Source organism: Acanthochromis polyacanthus, chromosome 18 (assembly GCF_021347895.1).
Source record: "Acanthochromis polyacanthus isolate Apoly-LR-REF ecotype Palm Island chromosome 18, KAUST_Apoly_ChrSc, whole genome shotgun sequence".
Taxonomy (NCBI): Eukaryota; Metazoa; Chordata; class Actinopteri; family Pomacentridae; genus Acanthochromis; species Acanthochromis polyacanthus.
The window spans coordinates 17,555,488-17,576,367 of NC_067130.1; positions in this window are offsets into that span (position 1 = coordinate 17,555,488).

Consider the following 20,880-nt stretch of genomic DNA (forward strand, 5'->3'; position numbering starts at 1 on the left):
TCCAGATGTGTGTTTCTGATTGCAAAAGGTCCGTTATGGCTTAGGGTGGCGTTCTGGCAGAAGGCGCTCTGAGGCATAAGCCACAATGTGCGTCAAAATCCTTCTTGTCCTGTCAAATCCGAACACGCAGGCTTGATTAAGTTTGATTCACACTTCCTGATGATATCTTCAGTTTAATACTGGAGCCAATCATAAATTTAGAAACCACAGAGAGAAGCAATTCTTTGTGCATGCAGATCTGATGTGATAATATTCACATTTCTAAGTTTTTCTCTGCATCAAAGTAACCCAGTGGTAGCTGCCTGCACATGCACAGGAAAGCTGCAAACAGAGACTGCAGAGGGCTAATTTGGCGTATTTTTAATGACGACAGTTTTCCAAAATGTAGACAAATAAACTAAAAATACTAAAAAAAAAAAAATCCAACATAACCCACAGTGACATTATAGCATTAATATACCCAGAAGTGTTCAACCGTTGGAACTGTAGTTCCAAAACAAATAATTATCCCAAAAATGAAGGCAAACCATCAATATTCTATCAGCAAGCTAATGCTTTCTAATTAGCTGAATCTGACGAACATGTGAGTAGCTCTGCAGGCTTTGGTTATACTCTAACATATTAAACACATTTTGATATGATGATGACATTAGGTGAAAAAATGACTCACTAAAGTTATTAGAGTCTATCCTGAGGGGAACAGGAACATGTGACCCAAATATCACGGCAATTCATCAAAGAGACGTCAAGACATTTTTTTTAAATTATTTTTTTGGCCTTTTCAAGGCTTTATTCGACAGGAGAGCTAGAGATAGACAGGAAATGGGGAGAAGAGTTGGGGGAAGACATGCAGCAAAGGGCCGCGAGCGGGAATCGAACCCAGGCCGCTGCGTCGGAGACCAGTCCCTGTACATGGTTCACCTGCTTAACCCATTGAGCGATACAGGCGCCCCAATGTCAAGACATTTTACTTGAAATCTCAAGTGGAGCTAGAAGCTCCTCTATTAGGCATCTGTACAAAGTTTAACACCCAAAACCAGTGGGGTAACTCCTCTGTCGATCATAAATGTCAGTACAAAATTTCGTGTGAATCCTTAAAATAGATATTGAGATACTGCAATCGATAATGAAACATTTTAACCTGCTATTAGAGCTACATGAAAGCTTTACCAAAGTCAGCGGTGTACACCCTTTGGTACCATAAATGCTTTTGACAAAGTGTTGTGCAGTTCCTCTCAATAGCTGTTGAATTATTTCACAGAATAATAAACATCCCACATGGAAATTCAGAGAATAACCTAAAAAATTGTGATTCACATTCTGAAAACGATTATTATACGTAGGAAATTTTGTGACAATCCTTTGAATGGATTCTGAGCAAAATCACTGGACAACAAAAAACTTGAATCTGCTGGTGGTGAAACATGGAAATGGGGTAGATACTCTGGGGTCACTGAATAACAGTACAAAATTTAGTTTCAGTCCTTTGAATAAATCTTGACATACACCACTAGATAATTACAAATGAACCTGCTGGTGATGCTACAGGACAAATCAGGGGATCATCAAAGTCATTATAATGTATCTTCAGGGGAACAGAAGTGTTGACAAATTTTTATTTTGATCCTTTGAATCGATTTTTTTTTTTTACTGGATAATTAAACATTTTACATGCTGGTGTTACTACAAAGTCACTGAGGTACATCCTCTGTGGATGACGAATGTCTGGAACAAATTAAATGGCAATCCATCAAAGCATTGCTAGGATATTTCAGTTAGCACCAAAGTGGCAGATCGTGCAGCATTAGCCACTAACATGGCTAAACAATACCAAAATCTGGTGCGAGAACGTTTTTGTGTTAATTAAGCTGGAGCTAAAAACAATGTTACAAAATTAACTCAGCTTTAGAATTCAGTAAACAGAAGTGGCACTATATGCCACATTATAGGCTATTAAACATCATTATTTAATATTTCTGTCCCTGTATTTTTTCATCTTGGTTGAAGTACTGGTTTGTGTCAGTTCATCCTTTAAATAGTTATGTTATTGATGTGCCCTTACATGACAGTAACATTACATCACACATTATGATTATATGCTGTATGTCTAATGGTGTGAGCTACTTTTTTCACTATTATCACAAACATGCAAACCATATACAGTACAGACTGTTCTTTTTCATTGTGTAAGTCACACCACACACACACACACACACACACACACACACACACACACACACACACACACACACACACACACACACACACACACACACACACTATGTTTTTCTATCATTGTGGGGATCTACCATTGACTCCCATTCATATCTAACCCCTAACCCTAACCTTAACCTTAACCCAGTCCAAAACAATGCCTAACCCTAAAGAAACGTTTTTGCACTTTTACTTTTTTCAGTAACAACAACATGGCCAAGAAAACACTGTTTAAACTTGTGGGGACCGACATTGTTTTCGGTTTTCCTACAGTTGTGGGGATATTTGGTCCCCACAAGTATAGCCAGCACCTGAGCACACGCACACACACACAAAGACAGGTAACATATGCACACACAGGTGACATATTTCCCAGAAGGTAAAAGCTAAATCTTCAGGTTTACTCACCTGTCCCACATTTATTATTGTTAATTTGTTCTCTTTAATTTGCATTTTCTTTGATCCTTTCACTTAAACTTTTGGGATTTTTGTTTTTGACATGTGGAGTGAAACATCATTTGTCTTACGGCTTTTGCTAAGAGCGAAGTTAAGCACAAAAAGGAAATCAATAAAGTATACAGAACGTGTCACAGCGGAGTCTAATTTCTTTAATTAATTTATGCCATTTTTACCAGGAAAGAAAAATGTGATAAAGACAGATCACCTCTATATTAATGGTTCCATAAATCTGGAATGTTAATAACTTTATTGCATTACCGCCTGCTGACTGACTTTGCAATGAGCTAATTTTGTTAACCTAATTATACAATGAATTGGTTAAAGTACTTAAAAATTACGGCTGACAAGAACTATTAGCAGCAGCCCAAAATAGTCCGAGTCTGAGGGGCTTTGATTCTCTGAATCCTCTGCAGCCTCAATTGAATGTGAAATCATTCCTAATCCTTCATAACCTGTGGGCAAAAGGCTGCATAATGTGAATTAGCTGACAGATATTTGTACGTGTCTTGCAGGTCCTGCTTAATCTTCAAAAGCAATGATTCCCATGTAAATATAAAGAGAGGGCGATAAATTAATACTTATGTAAAAGCAGCATTCCTGCAAAACATGCTGTTTATTTTAGAAATTCCTTTTTTACAGCCCTTGTTAATGATCTGAAATCAGCATTAGGCCACCGTTTGAAAGAAAATATTTGGTTAAAGTAACTGGTGCCTTGACCTCATGCCCCAAACAGCAGAACAGCTACTCAAAGCCATCCATCAATGTCGCATCTGTGATAAGAAGCAGAGAGTGGGAGCACCCTCTCATCAGGAAACAAGGTCACAGTGTGCAGAGGAGACAGCAGGGGGACAGAAACAGCAGGAGCAGAGGTTTGACAGGAGAAAACAGTGTAAGGCTCCTATAAAGGCCTGGATAGAAACAACAAGAAAACCAGCACATCAAGTATTGCTGAGGTCAAAGCAAGTTCTCTGTCCCTGCAGATCTATGAGAAAAGGTCTTAGAGTGGGAGTACGATGTTAGAGGCACCTCACATTGAAAGTTTGCACCATGTTAGCATAGCGTACACACGCACACTAGGCTGGGGTAAATCCTAAGAAATATGATCTTGTAAGCTCTAATGAAATAATAATAATCTAATAGTTAATAATTTATGCTGTGGCACAAATTGGTGGCTGTCTGACAGAATAGTATACAAGTATACATAACTGTTGTTGCTCTGCTAGGCCTCACTTACAAAATGAAAGGTCATCTTCAAATGCAGTCTGAAAACAAACTTTAAACTGAATTAAACATTCAGAAATGAAATATTCTCCATCATGAGCGCCACGCTGAAAAAACTATCGCATGAGGAATAGCAGAGGCTGAAACTGGATTAAGGTCACAATGCCACAACGGCATGGCGCCTTGTGAGGACAGATTTTTTTTTTTTTTACCACAGCAAGCACCATAAATCTACCTATTATTATTAACCTTACAAACTGCATTTAAGTTCCTGGGAGTGATATATTCGCCGGAAAATCAAAACAATGAGCAGAAACTGTAACTTCAAAAAAGTGCAGTTATTTGAGCAATGAGAAAGTTAGCATGACCCAAAGAACCACAACAGCCACATAAATGAGAAATACAACAGGCTGAAACAAGAAAAGCATTCAAAGAGTGCAGTACTCCGCCAAGGCTGCTTGATCCTTGTATCATTTCCGATAGTTGAAATCTTGAAAAAAAATTGTGTTGGAAATCATGGCAACATAGAATGTGGCATTGAATATAGATGTACCCACATACAAAATGACCTTGTGCTGAGCACAGGCGTGTGTTGTGCATGTGTATGTTATGTACAGTTACCAAATCATGTGACCTAAATATTTAACAGGCGGCAGGAATTGATGGGACTCGGAAACACCCCCACAATTTAAGTGATTGCTCCTTGTATGATTTCCGACAGATAAGTCCTGATAAATCCGCAGTGGTCGATTTGTAATAGGATCGAAAGCGTGTGATCATCAGCATACAGCCGATGTAGTGTTCACTTATTTTCATAGTCTTTAACAAATCTGTGGATCCAGACTATCCAAATCTAATCACTTGGTCCTTGTGTCATTTCTGACCTTCCCTGAAAAGTTCATCCAAATCCGTTATACTGTTTTTGAGTAATGTTGCAGACAGACAGACAGACAGACAGACGAACCAACGTCGATCGTCATATAACTCCACCGAGGCTCCGCCTTTTTGGCAGAAAAGGTGATTTGTGATCACATACTGAAGGCCTATTGAAACACATCCATCCTTTCATATGTTTCTATATTGACTAGTGTTGAACAGTTAAGTTGCATTTACACTTAATGCAAACACAGTTGCTTTGGTTTGTTAAAAACTGTCCGAGGTTTCAGAGCACAGCTGTGGATGTCTGCAGCGTTAGCAGGGGAAAGAAGGCCAAACACTAAGACACAGGCCACAGTAAACAAAAGGCCTCTTCTTTTTAAATTCTCATGACTCTCCTTGAAGTTGGTCATTAACAAGCAGCGGCACACTGACTGTGAGTGATCACTACTTCCTGTTGTTGTTTAATTTCAGACAGGTTTCCTCTGGTTCCTTTATCTTAAAACATAATCAAAGACGTGAAGAAACAATGGAACCAAATCTGAGCAAAGCACTAAAACCGGTCCTAAAGACCCCCCCAGCAGCAGCGTGTCACACATGCTGTTTGTACTGAGGAGCTATAAGATGAAGAGTGATTGATGGCATATTCATGTTTGTCTTTGATGTGGTTCGAAATAAATCTGCCCAAACAAAGACGGACATTTATAGAGCTGCAAATAACGGATATGTCAGCACTGTTGTGGTTCACTATTTAAAAAATTGTCTAAATGTGTGAAGCTTTTCAAAACTGCTGCCAAAACACAACTTTAAAATTAAGCTGACTTGTGGCAAAATTTAGAGCAAATTTAATAATCAATGGAATTTTGCATTTAGGAAGAAATAAACAAAAGCAGGCTTCTCATATTTAGCTGACAATAACTGAATCAAAAAATGACTGTTGCCAGCAGATTTTATAAGTTGTGGCTAACTAGCAATGCTAACTGTGGGAGCTGATTGAAAATACTGCTTCCAGCTTGGTTTTGAAAGTTTTGTGCCGATTTGTTACAAGATAAGAGCTTCAAACGTATTAAAGTATCCTAAATATGTTCTCGATGGCTACTTCTGTATAGTATACAACAGTGAGTACAGCCCTGTGCGGACGATATGGAAAATAAAGGTCCCAAAGTAAAAACTGAGTGCAGCAGATTTGAGTACAGCTGTGATTTTCTGTCAACCCAAATGCATGAACATGAGAATAAACTGCGTACATCATGGCTCCCCATGGAAATAAATGTCAGAGAAATTGAAAAAATAGACAAAGAAGACAAAAAGATAAAGGGTGATCACTGACCAATTAAAAATTTGCTAAAACACAGGAGGTATATAATGACCTATAGTGCCACTAATCAGAGCTGCAGTGGTCGTTCTTGTAAGATGAGGCTACAGACAGTTTGCTACTTGCAAATGGTGGGCAGGAGCTTCAGACGTGGTTATCAGAGGTTATCAAGGACAATTCATAATATCAATCTCTGTGGACAGTGTCCAAGAAAAAAGAAAAAAAAAGCTTGATCTTTCTTAGGCACAAAGCTGAAGATGCATGAAAATGAGTACTAGCGCACATTCTTTGATCAGATGCTCAGATGGCAAGCAGCATGTTTTGGAAGAACCCGGTCAGGACTAATACAGTGGATGTAGAGTAAGTTTAGGATTTCTCACTGTGTTTGGGCTCCGTCGATGAAAAGCATGGAGCTACATATGAAAGCACCGCCTAGGTATGGCAGCAAAGTACTTCAATTACAGCTTTTTCAGTGATGACTTATAAAGATGTGGATGACGGAGAATCTCCTTATACAAGCACCACTTGTTTTCCTGGCACACGTGCAGTTGGCGCTTGCAATGCATGAGGTCCACATGGTCACAAATTTTGGCGTGCAAATGGATGTCTGCAGAGTGGTCTGCACAGATTCTCAGAGTTTCTTCACAACAGTGAGAAACACAACCTTAACCTTAAAATATCCAAATATACTGCACATACTTCCACAGTAGAGCATACAGAAGTAATGCATTATCCTACTCATTTGAATACCACACTCGTCTGGGTAACGATTAGAATTTGTTTAATGGTCAAGTCTGTTCACCTGTCCGATCGGTTTTCCCTCAAACACTGAAATCAAAGCAGCTCTTTTGTGTACACAGAGATAAGCACACACATGGGCACACAGTTTCTCAGCAGCACAGATGCATTTTGCATGTCCTGTGGGTGGAACGATCCTCATAGATCAGGCTGCCAGAGGACGCCAGCCTGCAATCAGATTGCACTGTGCTGTTTAGTGAAATTTCATCTGACATCAAAGATGTTTTTTCACACCCCTCTAGATTTGGCTTTTTTGTAGAGGATTTTATTCCAAAAACTCTGAGCTGCCTGCTGGCTACTGTACTTTAAATAAAAAGGTTGGTGCACCAAAGAAGGATTCATGTTTTAGCTGATTTCAGGGCAATATGGATATATTGTTTTCATGCAGTTTGATCTATTGAAATTACATGTCTACCCACCTAATATTGTGAAAATAAAGGTTGTGTTACGAGGCTGCTGTGTGATTGCCAGGACAGGATTTAGGACCATTTGCACCGAGTGTTACTATCAACACCAAGCAGCTAGATTTATGTAACGCTTTGTGGGCTATAGCTGGATTTGTGGCTTGTTCAAACTGCACATCAGGAAGTCCTATAGAGACCTTATTTCTTCACACCCTTCTGATAACAAGTGTCTGTGTCGCCCATTATCTGTACATTTTGGAAGGTGAAAGGTAATCAACTATTTTTGTTGCTTTTTTGTGAACAACTAAATTCACCACAACCCAAGTACAGATTATCTGAGAATGTGTACAGCTATCCCTGTTTTTAAATGATTTGCCCTCTCCCACCTCATTGAATGTGCCTGGACAACACATCTGAAATACCAGTACTGAGAGACCTCAGAGTTTAGAAGAAGCTCTTGTGGACGGTATCTGTGGCACTAAGACATTAACATATCAGAGTTTGGAGAAATGTTTTGCATCTGAGTGCTTCATATTGGATTTAGGGAAGTCTACACTGAGTAACTAAAACTTACATTTTGTGAACTGATTAGCCCTCATCCTCAAAACCACTAACTATTTTCATTATAAACACTAAAGAATGTGTGTGACCTCTGAGTTGCTTGTGTGAGGATATTTTTGGTAGACATGTAGGCAGAAAGTGCATATTTAAGAGTCCTCCATATAAAACTATATACACACGTGGACAAAATTGTTGGTACCCCTCAGTTAAAGAAGGAAAAACCCACAATTCTCACTGAAATCACTTGAAACTCTCAAAAGTAACAATAAATAAAAATTTATTGAAAATTAAATAATCAAAAACAGCCATTACTTTTGAATTGTTGATTAACATAATTATTTAAAAAAAACAAACTAATGAAACAGGCCTGGACAAAAATGATGGTACCTCTATAAAAGATTGAAAACTATTTGACTTAATATTTTGTTGCACAACCTTTTGAGGCAATCACTGCAATTAAACGATTTCTGTATTTGTCAATGAGCGTTCTGCAGCTGTCAACAGGTATTTTGGCCCACTCCTCATGAGCAAACAGCTCCAGTTGTCTCAGGTTTGATGGGTGTCTTCTCCAAATGGCATGTTTCAGCTCCTTCCACATATGTTCAATGGGATTCAGATCTGGGCTCATAGAAGGCCACTTTAGAATAGTCCAACGCTTTTCTCTCAGCCATTCTTGGGTGTTTTTGGCTGTGTGTTTTGGATCGTTGTCCTGTTGGAAGACCCATGACCTGCGACTGAGACCAAGCTTTCTGACACTAGGCAGCACATTTCTCTCCAGAATGCCTTGATAGTCTTCAGATTTCGTCGTACCTTGCACACTTTCAAGACACCCTGTGCCAGATGCAGCAAAGCAGCCCCAAAATATTACTGAGCCTCCTCCATGTTTCACCGTAGGGACAGTGTTCTTTTCTTCGTATGCTTGGTTTTTGAGTCTATGAACATAGAGTTGATGTGCCTTACCAAAAAGCTCCAGTTTGGTCTCATCTGTCCAAAGGACATTCTCCCAGAAGCTTTGTGGCTTGTCAACATGCATTTTTGCAAATTCCAGTCTGGCTTTTTTATGAGTTTTTTTCAGCAGTGGTGTCCTCCTCGGTCGTCTCCCATGAAGTCCACTTTGGCTCAAACAACGACGAATGGTGCGATCTGACACTGATGTACCTTGGCCTTGGAGTTCACCTTTAATTTCTTTGGAGGTTGCTCTGGGCTCTTTGGATACAATTCGAACGATCCGTCTCTTCAATTTGTCATCAATTTTCCTCTTGCGGCCACGTCCAGGGAGGTTGGCTACTGTCCCGTGGGTCTTGAACTTCTGAATAATATGAGCCACTGTTGTCACAGGAACTTCAAGCTGTTTAGAGATGGTCTTATAGCCTTTACCTTTAAGATGTTTGTCTATAATTTTTTTTCGGATGTCCTGGGACAATTCTCTCCTTCGCTTTCTGTTGTCCATGTTCAGTGTGGTACACACCTTTTCACCAAACAGCAGGATGACTACTTGTCTCCCTTTAAATAGGCAGACTGACTGATTATGAGTTTGGAAACACCTGTGATGTCAATTAAATGACACACCTGAGTTAATCATGTCACTCTGGTCAAATAGTTTTCAATCTTTTATAGAGGTACCATCATTTTTGTCCAGGCCTGTTTCATTAGTTTGTTTTTTTTAAATAATTATGTTAATCAACAATTCAAAAGTAATGGCTGTTTTTGATTATTTAATTTTCAGTAAATTTTTATTTATTGTTACTTTTGTGAGTTTCAAGTGATTTCAGTGAGAATTGTGGGTTTTTCCTTCTTTAACTGAGGGGTACCAACAATTTTGTCCACGTGTGTATAAGGTATATATATTTTTATATATGGCTAGGTGGTTACAGTTGCTTGTGACACCAGAGTAAGACAAATAACTGGCTATAAATATTTCCACTGTAGAAACCTTCGGGTCACTTTAGGGCGACCTGAACATTTGTACATGCTCCTACTGCAGTAACCACTCCTGTAGAACCTCTTTCAGAGCTGTTTTGTGGATGGAAAAAGCACTGACACCAGTGTAGGTACCAGTGAGTGGCTCTGAAACACTGCTATGCAGGGTTTGAAAATTACTGGATGAATTCAGAGAAGCCAAATGCTGATTGGTTAAATTCAGGGACAAAAGGGTACATTTTCTGCCATTTTAATGTTCTCACGGAGTAGCTGTCCTCTCCGCTCTAACAGCAATCATCTTATGCATCTAATTCATCATATAGGCAAACATTCATGGTATCTCACCAGTGTTTTACTTCCTACATACTCAGAAAAGTAGTGTTAAGTATAGTAACTTCGCTGTTTTTGGTGCACATCAGTTTACATCATGGTGGAATATGGATGATCATACACCACAATGGAAACAGAAAGGCTTAAAATACATAAGGCTATTGTTGTGCAACTTTGCACCCGCACTGAGTTCCAGTGGAAGTCGAATGAGTAGTCTGACACACACGGCAAAAAGAAAACAGGCATTTTAAATGTACAGTACATAGGACTCTTTAATGCAGTTCTCAACAGCTGTATAGATTAAGCACAAAGCTAATGTTGCCTAGCTAGCTACATCCGATAAAGTACTGTCAGATACATTAATTATTTCAGCTGAAGAAATTATTCATAATTACACAATATATTCCATCCATTATCTATGCACCACTTAATTCTCAGTAGGGTCGTGTGGGGGACTGGACTGAGCTGACTCAGGGTGAAGTCAGGGGACACCCAGGACAGGTCACATAATGACAAAGAATCACACTCACATTCAAACCTACAGACAATTTAGAGTTACAAGTTAACCTGAACATGTTTTGAGCTGTGGGAGGAAGCTGCAGTACCTGGAGAAAACCCACGCATGCACAGGGAAAGCATGCAAACTCCATGCAGAAAGATCCCAGGAAGGCGGGGACAAGGATCTTCTAGCTGCAAGGTGCTCACCACCAAGGCACTGTGCAGGCCTTATACAATATATTAAATAATCCAATTCAGAAATGAGAGGTAAGTTTTTGACTCCTACTTTTGACTTAGTCTCACGCTTTGTCTCAGTGCTGCAGAATGGTCTGACTCAACCCGGTCTCACGGGGATTCGTGAAACTGTCACGTAAGTTTTAGTTTCGGTTTCGTGCGCACCAACACGATTTCGTCATGTTTTTCGTGCCGCTCACCACGAAATGTTTTTCGCTGTGGTAATCACATCTGAAAGTGGTTTATACCGGCGGATTCATGACGATCTAAGCTGCTTGTGTGATCGCGTTTGCGGCCGCCGGCCGCCGGACATTCTTGAAATTCCTATGCAAATTGGTAAGTGTACCACCGGCTTATGGTTAGGTTATGGTTAGGTTATGGTTAGGGTTGGGTTAGGGTTATGTTTAGGGACGATGTCATGCAAAATATAGCGTTGGATTCGCCACGGTTTGACATTAAAAATATAATATACACATTCTTTTGAAATACGTTCTGAGTGGCACGAAAAGTCCGCCGTTTAAAATACACTGGTGCGCATTTCGTGGTGAGCGGCACGAAAAACATGACGAAATCGTGTTGGTGCACACGAAACCGAAACTAAAACTTACGTGACAGTTTCACGAATCCCCGTGAGATCGGGCTGTCTGACTACAGTTGAGCGATGCTTACCCAAGATGCAGTGACAGTGCTCCTGCAAAATACCGTGGGAGGGGAACTTGTTTCGTGTTTGAAAAATAAGACATTTTCTATTTTTAGGCCAACATGCTTAAATGTTCTTTAAATATTCTTTGTTGGTCTTTACAACCAATCCTTTACAACCATCTTTGTCAAAATGTGGTGTTTTCAGCATGTAGGTTGCTGTTTGGGAGGCTGTTGTTTTCCATAGCAAAGGGGATTTTTGAAATAACACCGAGTCTGACTCCTTTTGACTACACTGACATCCACTAAGAATTCTGCCCTTGTTATCATTGTAAACTAACCTGGCAATAGCCAGATTAATAATTGTGTAGTACTTGATAGTACTCCACAATATCAATCTGGGACCGCTCCATGTAAATCCGTTCGGAGGAAAGAGGCACGGATTGGACAATGCAACAGTATGTCCCGCCTCTGACAGGTTTGTTTTTAGCCAATCGCGGGATCTTCACAACGAGCGGAGCCAATTGGTAGATTAAACTCTTACCAAAACCCGTAGGTAAAAAAGCACAAACATCTTTACCGTCCAGAAATGCGCAAAGAGCCTCTCGTTGTTCTTCCTTCAAAGAAGCGATAGGAGATTCAGCTAAAACTGACTTAATAGCAGCATCTACATGATCGTTGTCCTCCGTTGCCATGTTTGTTTTGATCTACTGGTGCTTGGTGTCATCTTCACACCCGAATATCCCGCCCCACACACGAATACTGCTGCGTGATTGGCCCGTGCCAACTTGGCTCTGTACGAACAGTGAATGTGGGAGCGGTGCAAGATGGTTTCTTGAGAGATTTGTGAACTCACAAATATCGCGAGAAATCAACTTGCTGGCAAGGTTAATTGTAAACTGTCATGTGAGGAAGCTTGAAGGGAAGTGGAATCAGATTTAATTCAATCTTAAATGAAGCTGTTTTTTATTTTTTTTTAATGAAATCCCTAAAACAATATCTTTAACAGAGCTGACCACTGCACTTAATTTACACAGATTTGGCATTCACTCTTGCAAAAATGGCTCTTTGACTTTCCCTCTTCTGGGTTTTTCAGCCATTTAGCAGACCTTTTCTTGACGTCTGCAGGGAAATTGATTGTGACTGCACAGCCCTGGATGCGCTAAACAAACCTTTCCATTGCTCCCTGTAGCCTTCACCAAGTAATCATTTACCATTGATCTCCCTTCTGTTCGAAACAGATGCAAAGTGGAGGTCAGGTTTATCACATTTGTCAGGGCTTATGCCACAGATTTATCTTGAGGGAGAGTCACACTGAACGGATTTATAAAAAGGATTATATGATAACAGCTTTCTTTTTTGGAAAATGGTCAAGCTCAAAGTAAAATTTAGAGTAAACTCAGAGATGAGACGGGAGGATTTGAGTCTGAAAGTCAATGTAAACAGGCGAGGCAGTCTGGTTTATTCATTGTATATTGTGTCTCCCTTATATGCTAATCATGGTACCGATTGCATTTAAGGAAAAGATCATTTTATATGGTGGAAAATGGTTACCGATCCTGCAGTGTTTTTTGCTGTTTACTTCTGCAGTTCCATTAAGGGAAGAGAGCTTTTAATTATCTTTGTGTTGCTGAACAGAAGGAGTAAATGTTAAAAGCAGGCTGTAAATCATAGCTGACATTCCAGCATATGATGCACATAGAATAAAATGTATAATTGATGAATTTATTAAGTTTTAGGTTAAATCTGACATGCTGGGAGGAAAACAAGAAGCCCCTAAAAGCACAAATCCAAGGCGATGGCAAGATATACTGTGATATAATGTTGAGTATTTTTACAAGCCAGTGAAAGAGGCAACAATGGGGAAACGAAGAACCCTTCAACCCTTAGAACCCAACTGAAGCACTTTGCCTCCAAAGAAAAATCTGACCTTTCCAGCTAGAATAGTCATGTACCACATTAACAATGTCTATATTGTATTTCTCATTAATACCATCTTCATTGAAAAAACGGCAGATTTCTAAGTGACCCCAAACATTTGAACGGTAGTGTACATTTTCCCAGTTTCGAAGTCGTACAGTTTTCCTTCATTATGGCTCTGACAGATTCCAGACAGTCTCCTCTTCACAACGATGAAAAGATGTCTGTACTGCCAGCCTTTTCTGATGAAACACATGTAAAACATAATAAGAAATATTTTTTCTCTTGATATAAAGGCTAATTTAAAAAAGAAATTTGCAAATATTATATTAAATAAAGGAACAAAAAACAAGATATAGCATGCATGCCTTAACCGAACTGCAAAACCTTTATAAAAACGGAAACAATTGTCTGATTTTTAACTTTTTGATGGTCCTTGAACTACTCACCTGTGAAGAGCTGTTGAAATCGGGATACTCATTGAAATTATTTTGTTCAATATGTCTCTTATTCAACATCTCCCATAAAAATGGCTTGTATAAAAAATTAAAAAACAAAGATCCGCCCTCCTCGGTGTAAACACAAAGCTATTTGTGTAAAAGTAGTGAACTAACCCTCAAAGCAGCCAGTAGAGCTCACAGGGTTAATCTGTGACTTGTGAAAGTTCTACATAACATTAGAACAAAAAAGCACACAAGATTAACTTTACTTTTTAACACAATACAAACAAGAAAAGCACTCAGAGCGCAATACTCTGCCAAGGCTGCTCAGTCGTTGTATCATACCTGACGGATGAAATCTTGAAAAATTTCATGGCAGAAATCACGGCAAAATAGAATGTGGCCATTTAATGTAGATGTACCCACAAATAAAATGACCTTGCGCTGAGCACAGGCGTGTGTTATGCATGTGTACATTACGTACGGATACTGAATCGCATGACCTAAATATGTAGCAGAGGGAATTGATGGGACTCGTTAACACCCCCACAATTTAATCAATTGTTCCTTGTATCATTTCCAACTGATAAGTCCTGATAAATCACAGTGGTCGATTTGTCGTAGGATCGCAATCATGTGATCGTCAGCAGGAAGCTGACATAGTGTTCAGTTGTTTCAGTGATACCATACAGCTATCTAGCAATGATACAGAAATCTTTAACAAATCTGTGGATCCAGACTATAGGCTGTATCACTGCCAAAATCTTATCACTTGGTCCTTGTGTCATTTCTGAACTTCCCTGAAATGTTCATCTAAATCTGTTAATCTATTTTTGAGTAATGTTACACACAGACAGACAAACAAACAGACGCTGATCGTCACATAACTCTGCCATTCTTTGGCGGAGTAATAAAAGAATAACTGTCTTTCCATATAGTTTGTGAAATTCGAGTCTGTTGAGTGATAAATGTGTCTTCTTACAGCCACTTTGTAATTAGTAATGATTCCCTGTGCTAATAATGAGAAAGAGGGCAACACAGGAGTCAATTGCTCTCATACTGGATCCCCATTAATCCTCCACCTGTCTATAAAATCAAAGAAAAAGCAGTTAGCTGTAGCAGAGCACTCCATGTCATGGAGGATCCAGGATCCATGTCATGCACTGATTCCTCTGTTCGATAAGTCCCAGTGATAGAAAACCCCGCGGCTTGTTTGAACAGAGCAGCAGTGTTGGGAAAAAAATGGCAGAATGAGAGGAAGCAGTGGAGGCGACTCTGTGCCCCTCCACACTTTGATGGCTTTATTTACTTAACCCTCAGCACAGCCCTCATTCATAAATGTCAGGAACGAATCCACGCACCATTTAGAAAACCCAAATGTGAGCTACACCAAACATAGGCCGTGTTCCTGCGTGCATACAGCCGCATAATCACCGGTCAGCAGCAGATGAAAACACAGCATTACAGAAGGAGAGATGCATTTCAGCGTTCGTCCCACATCTGTCATCGCTCAGCACACACCACACGCCTCCTCTGCTCTCCCTCAAGACATGCCAGCAACGTAGACAAAGTCTGTCATAACACTTGACTTGTGGTTTAACAGACTATGGCAACACTAGAAGGTGGTAAATGAGATTGCTTTCTTTATTTGTATTTATGTCCCTGCGAATAAATCAAACCGAGAGCGTGCACATTACGCAGTTTGATGTAGAGCCGCAGAAAATCAAACTGCCCTGCAGTTACTCTGCGTTTTCTAAAGGGATAACCACCTTAATTTTAAATTCTGTTGGACACACAGTTCGCCCCTGAGGCAAAGGTGTCCAGTTTCAGGCTTCGTGACAGTCGGAGGAAGCTGAGTGGGAAGAGGGCGACCATATTGTGTCTGTCAGTCAGAAAGGGGGGGAGAGAAAGCGCTGTTGTCAAACCACTTGTCAAGCTTTGATGGTACAAAGGACGGAAGAGCTCAATTAAAAGGCCATTATTGTGTAAGTAAATCAACGCCTATCAGCCACTTCACTCCAAACAAATGATCCTCACCGCTCTAATTTGTTTTCTGCTGCACAGATCAAGATATAGGATGCAGCTCGTGTTACCGCTCAGCTGCAAAGCTGCAGAGATGAGGAATTATTTCAAATTAGAGAGGCATTTTGTCTTCCTGTTGTGTATGGTGATTACTTACAGTATATTTCATGGCTGTTCCTGATGCTCAAAACGTAAAGAATCATGAATTATTCTGCTGATCACCCAACAACCCCCCTCTCCTTTAGTTAGTGATGACAAAGTGCTCTATTTAGGAAGTTAGATTGAAACGTCTGGGGTCTAATTTATCTCTCCGGGATGAATACATGAATGTGAAGTAGTGCCATATTTCACACACAGCCCCACCGTTGGATGGAATATTATTACCGCTGCCCCAGAAAGTTGAGGAGGGAACCGTTTTTCACCTGAACAAGCATTACGGTGTCATGTTGAGCATTATTCACCGTGTGCACAGCACTCTGACACGTCGTGAAATATTTTCTGCGCTGACCTCAGATTTCTGCTGAAGTAGGACACTTTCCCTTCCAGCTCCGAACGTACAGCGAACTTTTAGAGGGTGAGATAATGTCGTGATTTTCCACCGAATCATAAATACAGATTTACTCCTGATATCTTTGAAGTATGGCTCGCTCTTCTTCTCTCTCGTTCACCTCCTGCTATTTCACTCCCACTTGCTTTCTGTTACTCATATTCATGCAGGATGTTGACTCAGTTATTTTGCTCCTCTGTGTCACTCTGATCGTTGGCAGAGGCATTGATAACTTCTGCTCAGAGACACATCTGGTGAAAAGATTACACTTTACACAAGTGTTGTTTAGTGGGTAAAAAAAATTCAGCAGCACAAGCTGAAGAAAATCAAACATCAGTGCAAATAATGGGTTGCACTTACTTAAAAAGGGCTTGTTTGCACGTTTTTGTCTGTTCAAAATGAACCCAAAATGAACATGTACAGTTCTATATACTTGACCTGTAATAATTATATGTCTTTTATCTTCCTAAAATGGAAAAAAGGACATTTACAGATATCAAAGTAAAAAGGTAAGTTTGTTTTTGACTACATTGCATCTTGAGAAGTTGCACTACTGGTCCAACTGTGAAACTTGGCCTCCAAATTTTTCATCATGTGTTGAAACAAACAAGCGAGTAACATTTGTAGCTTGAACAAGTGTCTACCATACAGCTTGCACACAAATAAACAAATTTACCCCATAGTTAATACCGGAAATCTATTACAAGAACTACACACTCATCAGACCACAACATTAAAACCACTGACAGGTGAAGTCAGTGCTGCTGATCATCGTTACAGCGGCATGTTCTACTGTTAAGCCTTGGGTTCTGTTACTGTGAGATGTACTGCAAACCTAAACACTGTTGTAAACCAAGCACACCCTCCAACGCCAGTCGCCTTCTCCAGCAGGAGAATGATGCTATCACAATACAAAAACTGCTTAAGAATGACTCAAGGAACACGACCAAGAGTCCGAGGTGTTGTCCTCCTATCCCAGTTCGATAGATCACCCATGGGACATGTCAAAACAAGGCCATAGCGATACAGTGATTCGATGATTCAGAGCTGATTTAGTAGCACTACAGCGATCTAGACATCATTAGGCTGGTGGTGTATACAAGTATCTTTTGCCCTTTTGTTCCATGCAGCATTAGTACATGAATAACAGTAACCAGCGGTTTCAGTTCAGACTAGCTCTGGCTGTCTCCAACTTGGCCAGATTCCTCCTAACTCATCGAAAAATCAGCAAAAAGGTGGAACATGAGTGAAGCTGAGGTGAGCCATAGAAATGTCTCAACCCAAAGCATCCCCACCCTAATTATCAGTGTCAGTGACACTGAGTCAACCTCAAGTGGACATTCAAAGGAATTGAAGAACTTGTTTTACCGTCTTCCACCTAAATTTCCATTCTGAATCTCATAACAGGTAGAACAGTTTGTAGTTAAAGATGTTTAACAAAAAGTTAGTGTCAATAACATTTTTGTACATCGTGATATCCAAAAAGGAATGCAATATTAGTGGTGTATTATTACACTACTAGTATAAAAACTGAAACTGCAGTTTTGGATGAATTACACTATATTAACACTGTAATCTTATGATGACTGGTTTCACTTGTTAAAATAAATAATTATGCAAATATGTTTGACATTGGTGATTTACACTGTGTGACTCGAAAGACTCGCAACAGGAGGAGTTATCTTGGAAATGTGAAATGCTAATTTGTAATATCTTGCAGTTTTTTTGTTTTCATGGTACAACTAGTCAGATCTGCACATTTGGATATGAAAGTTAAACAAACATAGCTTTCCTTTCATCTTTGTGGCTCTATAATCTCTGATTCCAGCTTGTTAAATTTGGACACATTCCGATTTCTTTACTCCTCTGTGACAGTAAAACATGAAATTTGAGGTCGACGTTGTGGACTTTGAGAAACACTGATCACTGTTTTTTGACCTTATTCTGACATTTTACAGACCAAACCAAAAATCAATTATTCAAGAAAATTATCCGCAGATTTATTCGACATAGCAAATAATTGTTAGTTGCAGCTTTAATATACAGTCACTGGCTGGAAATGGAAAACAGGGATTTGTCTCACTGATCTATCTCACGTCAGACATTCATCATTTCAAGGCATATCTGTTCTGAAAAGAATCAACCACAGACAGCGTTATCTATCAAATCCATTAGATTGACAGGAACAGCAAGAACAACAACCAGCAACAGTAGTAAAGGAAAAAAAAAATCAACATTTGCTGACTTGTGTGACACATCTGGTGAAAAAGACTTGAAATTTCAGGTGTTATTTTGTGAGTGAAGTCTTCTCCTTACACCCTGCAGCTGTAAATTACTCAGCGTGGCTTCAGGCAGCCTGCATGGGTTTGCAGCGTCTCATGTATCCATATACATTTGTGTATACATGTGGGTGGTGCTGGTGAGGGGTTACAGGGGATTGTCACGAGGATAACAGAACTCGCACTTTCCTCTACTGTCACCCGTGATAAATGGGCTTCAGAACAAGACTGAGCGTATATTATATCACCTGTAAGGTGTACACACTGCTGAGACCATAATTCTCCTTCTCTAGCAGAAAAAAACTGAAGTATGGCATTGTATATTTCCCCGTTCGACATATTTACGAGCCCTCCCTGTTGTATAAACTCAGTGATTGGTATTTCAAAGCACCTTGTCAGGCTGAGTACTGAGCCCTGCCAGCTGCCTCAGCAAACAGTGGGAGCATTTCAGAGGGAAAGTAAGACTGAGAGAGTTATTGCCTTTGCAAAGTTGAGTGCCTATTAAAAAAACTCTCTTGTGACTGTAAATTTATAGTGTTTGTGCTTGCTGCTGTTAAAATCAAAACCATGGCCTGGCCAGGCTTTTTCATTCCGCTGAACCAGTTGGGGAAAATGTGTGCATTATTACAGGAAAGCCCTGGATGTCTTAAAACAGTGGCCCAACATGCAAAAGCTATAACACTTTCCTGGAGAAAAGGTCTTTTCTGTATAACACGGACAGATGAGATTAATCCTCAAGTCAGGATCTCATAACTGAGGCTTGGGGTGGATTTTTGGCCACATTTCTTTGGCTTTTTACCCCCCAGCTCCTTCTTCTTCCTCTTTATGTTGCCTTTCACTGCACTGTAAGATTTGTCACTGACTGTCTGGACACTTACTTATATTTTATTGAGCCAAGGAGAAATACTGTTGGGTAAAAAGTCCGACAGTTCACAGCTCTTCACGCGCTGACATGTGCTTAGTAACTTTATCTGCACAGTGTGGAGGAAAGAGAGGAATGTTTCATCAAAGAGTCCAACTGCACTTTATAATATCTCTCATCTGTTCCTTATGGAAGCCCAAATCTGTCAGGAACAGAGAAAAAAGTTGTCAAAAAGGTATGCAAGATGAAAATAATTTGAGATAGTGAGTGAAATTTTGACTTTTATGGCCAACAAAGAGCCAATTTTCCATCCCAAAGCAAATTTATATTGTTTCTCCGGGTCTAAAATAGCAGGTCACATAAATGGTAAGAGGAAAAGCAAATGTAAAAATAATATATATAAAACCTTACTTCATGGGATTATTTTAGCAAACTTCTACGATTGCTCACCACTTTTCCTATTTATTTATATTTTAGTTCAGCATAATTAATATTAGTGAGACATGGCCTTGCATCAAAACACTAGTATGACCATGTAATAGTTATGAAGCAGTAAGAAAAATCTTTCATCTCATCAAAAGTTTAATTTTCATTTACTTTTGGTAGAAATGGGCTTCCATTGATGTCAAACCTGTGCAGAATATCTACTTCAGCTTCCTCTTATATTTGTCTATATGTCTGTCAAACACACCTTTATCTTGCATTGTTTATCTTTATAATTTGGAGTTGTGATGATGAGCATTGGTTTTTCTGTTTGTCTGTCTTTTAGCAACATTACTCAAAAACGGATTAACAGATTTGGATGAAATTTTCAGGGAAGGTCAGAAATGACACAAGGACCAAGTGATTAGATTTTGGCAATGATGCGGCTTATAGTCTGGATACACGGATTTGTTAAAGATTTCTGTATCATTGCGAGATAGCAGCACAGCGTCACTGTAACTATGACAACAAGTGAATACTACGTCAGCTGCCTTCTGATTATCACACGATTGTGATCTTACTACAAATCTGTCGGAAATGATACAAAGAACAACTGATTAAACTGTGGGAGTGTTTCCGAGTCCCATCACTTATTTAGGTCACGCGATTCGGTATATCTATATTAAATGGCCACATTCAATGTTGTCATGATTTCTGATCATCAATAACTAATAAACAAATGCAGAAATTCTATGAAAAAAATGCTGCATTTCTGGCAATGCCATATGGGGGAATAAACAGCCTCCGCAGAGTACTGCGCTCTCTTAGCGCTTTTCTAGTTTGTTTTATTTTTTAAATATTTATAGTAAATATAAACATGGCATCATTGGTTGTCCGTATCAATCTGCTACAACTAGT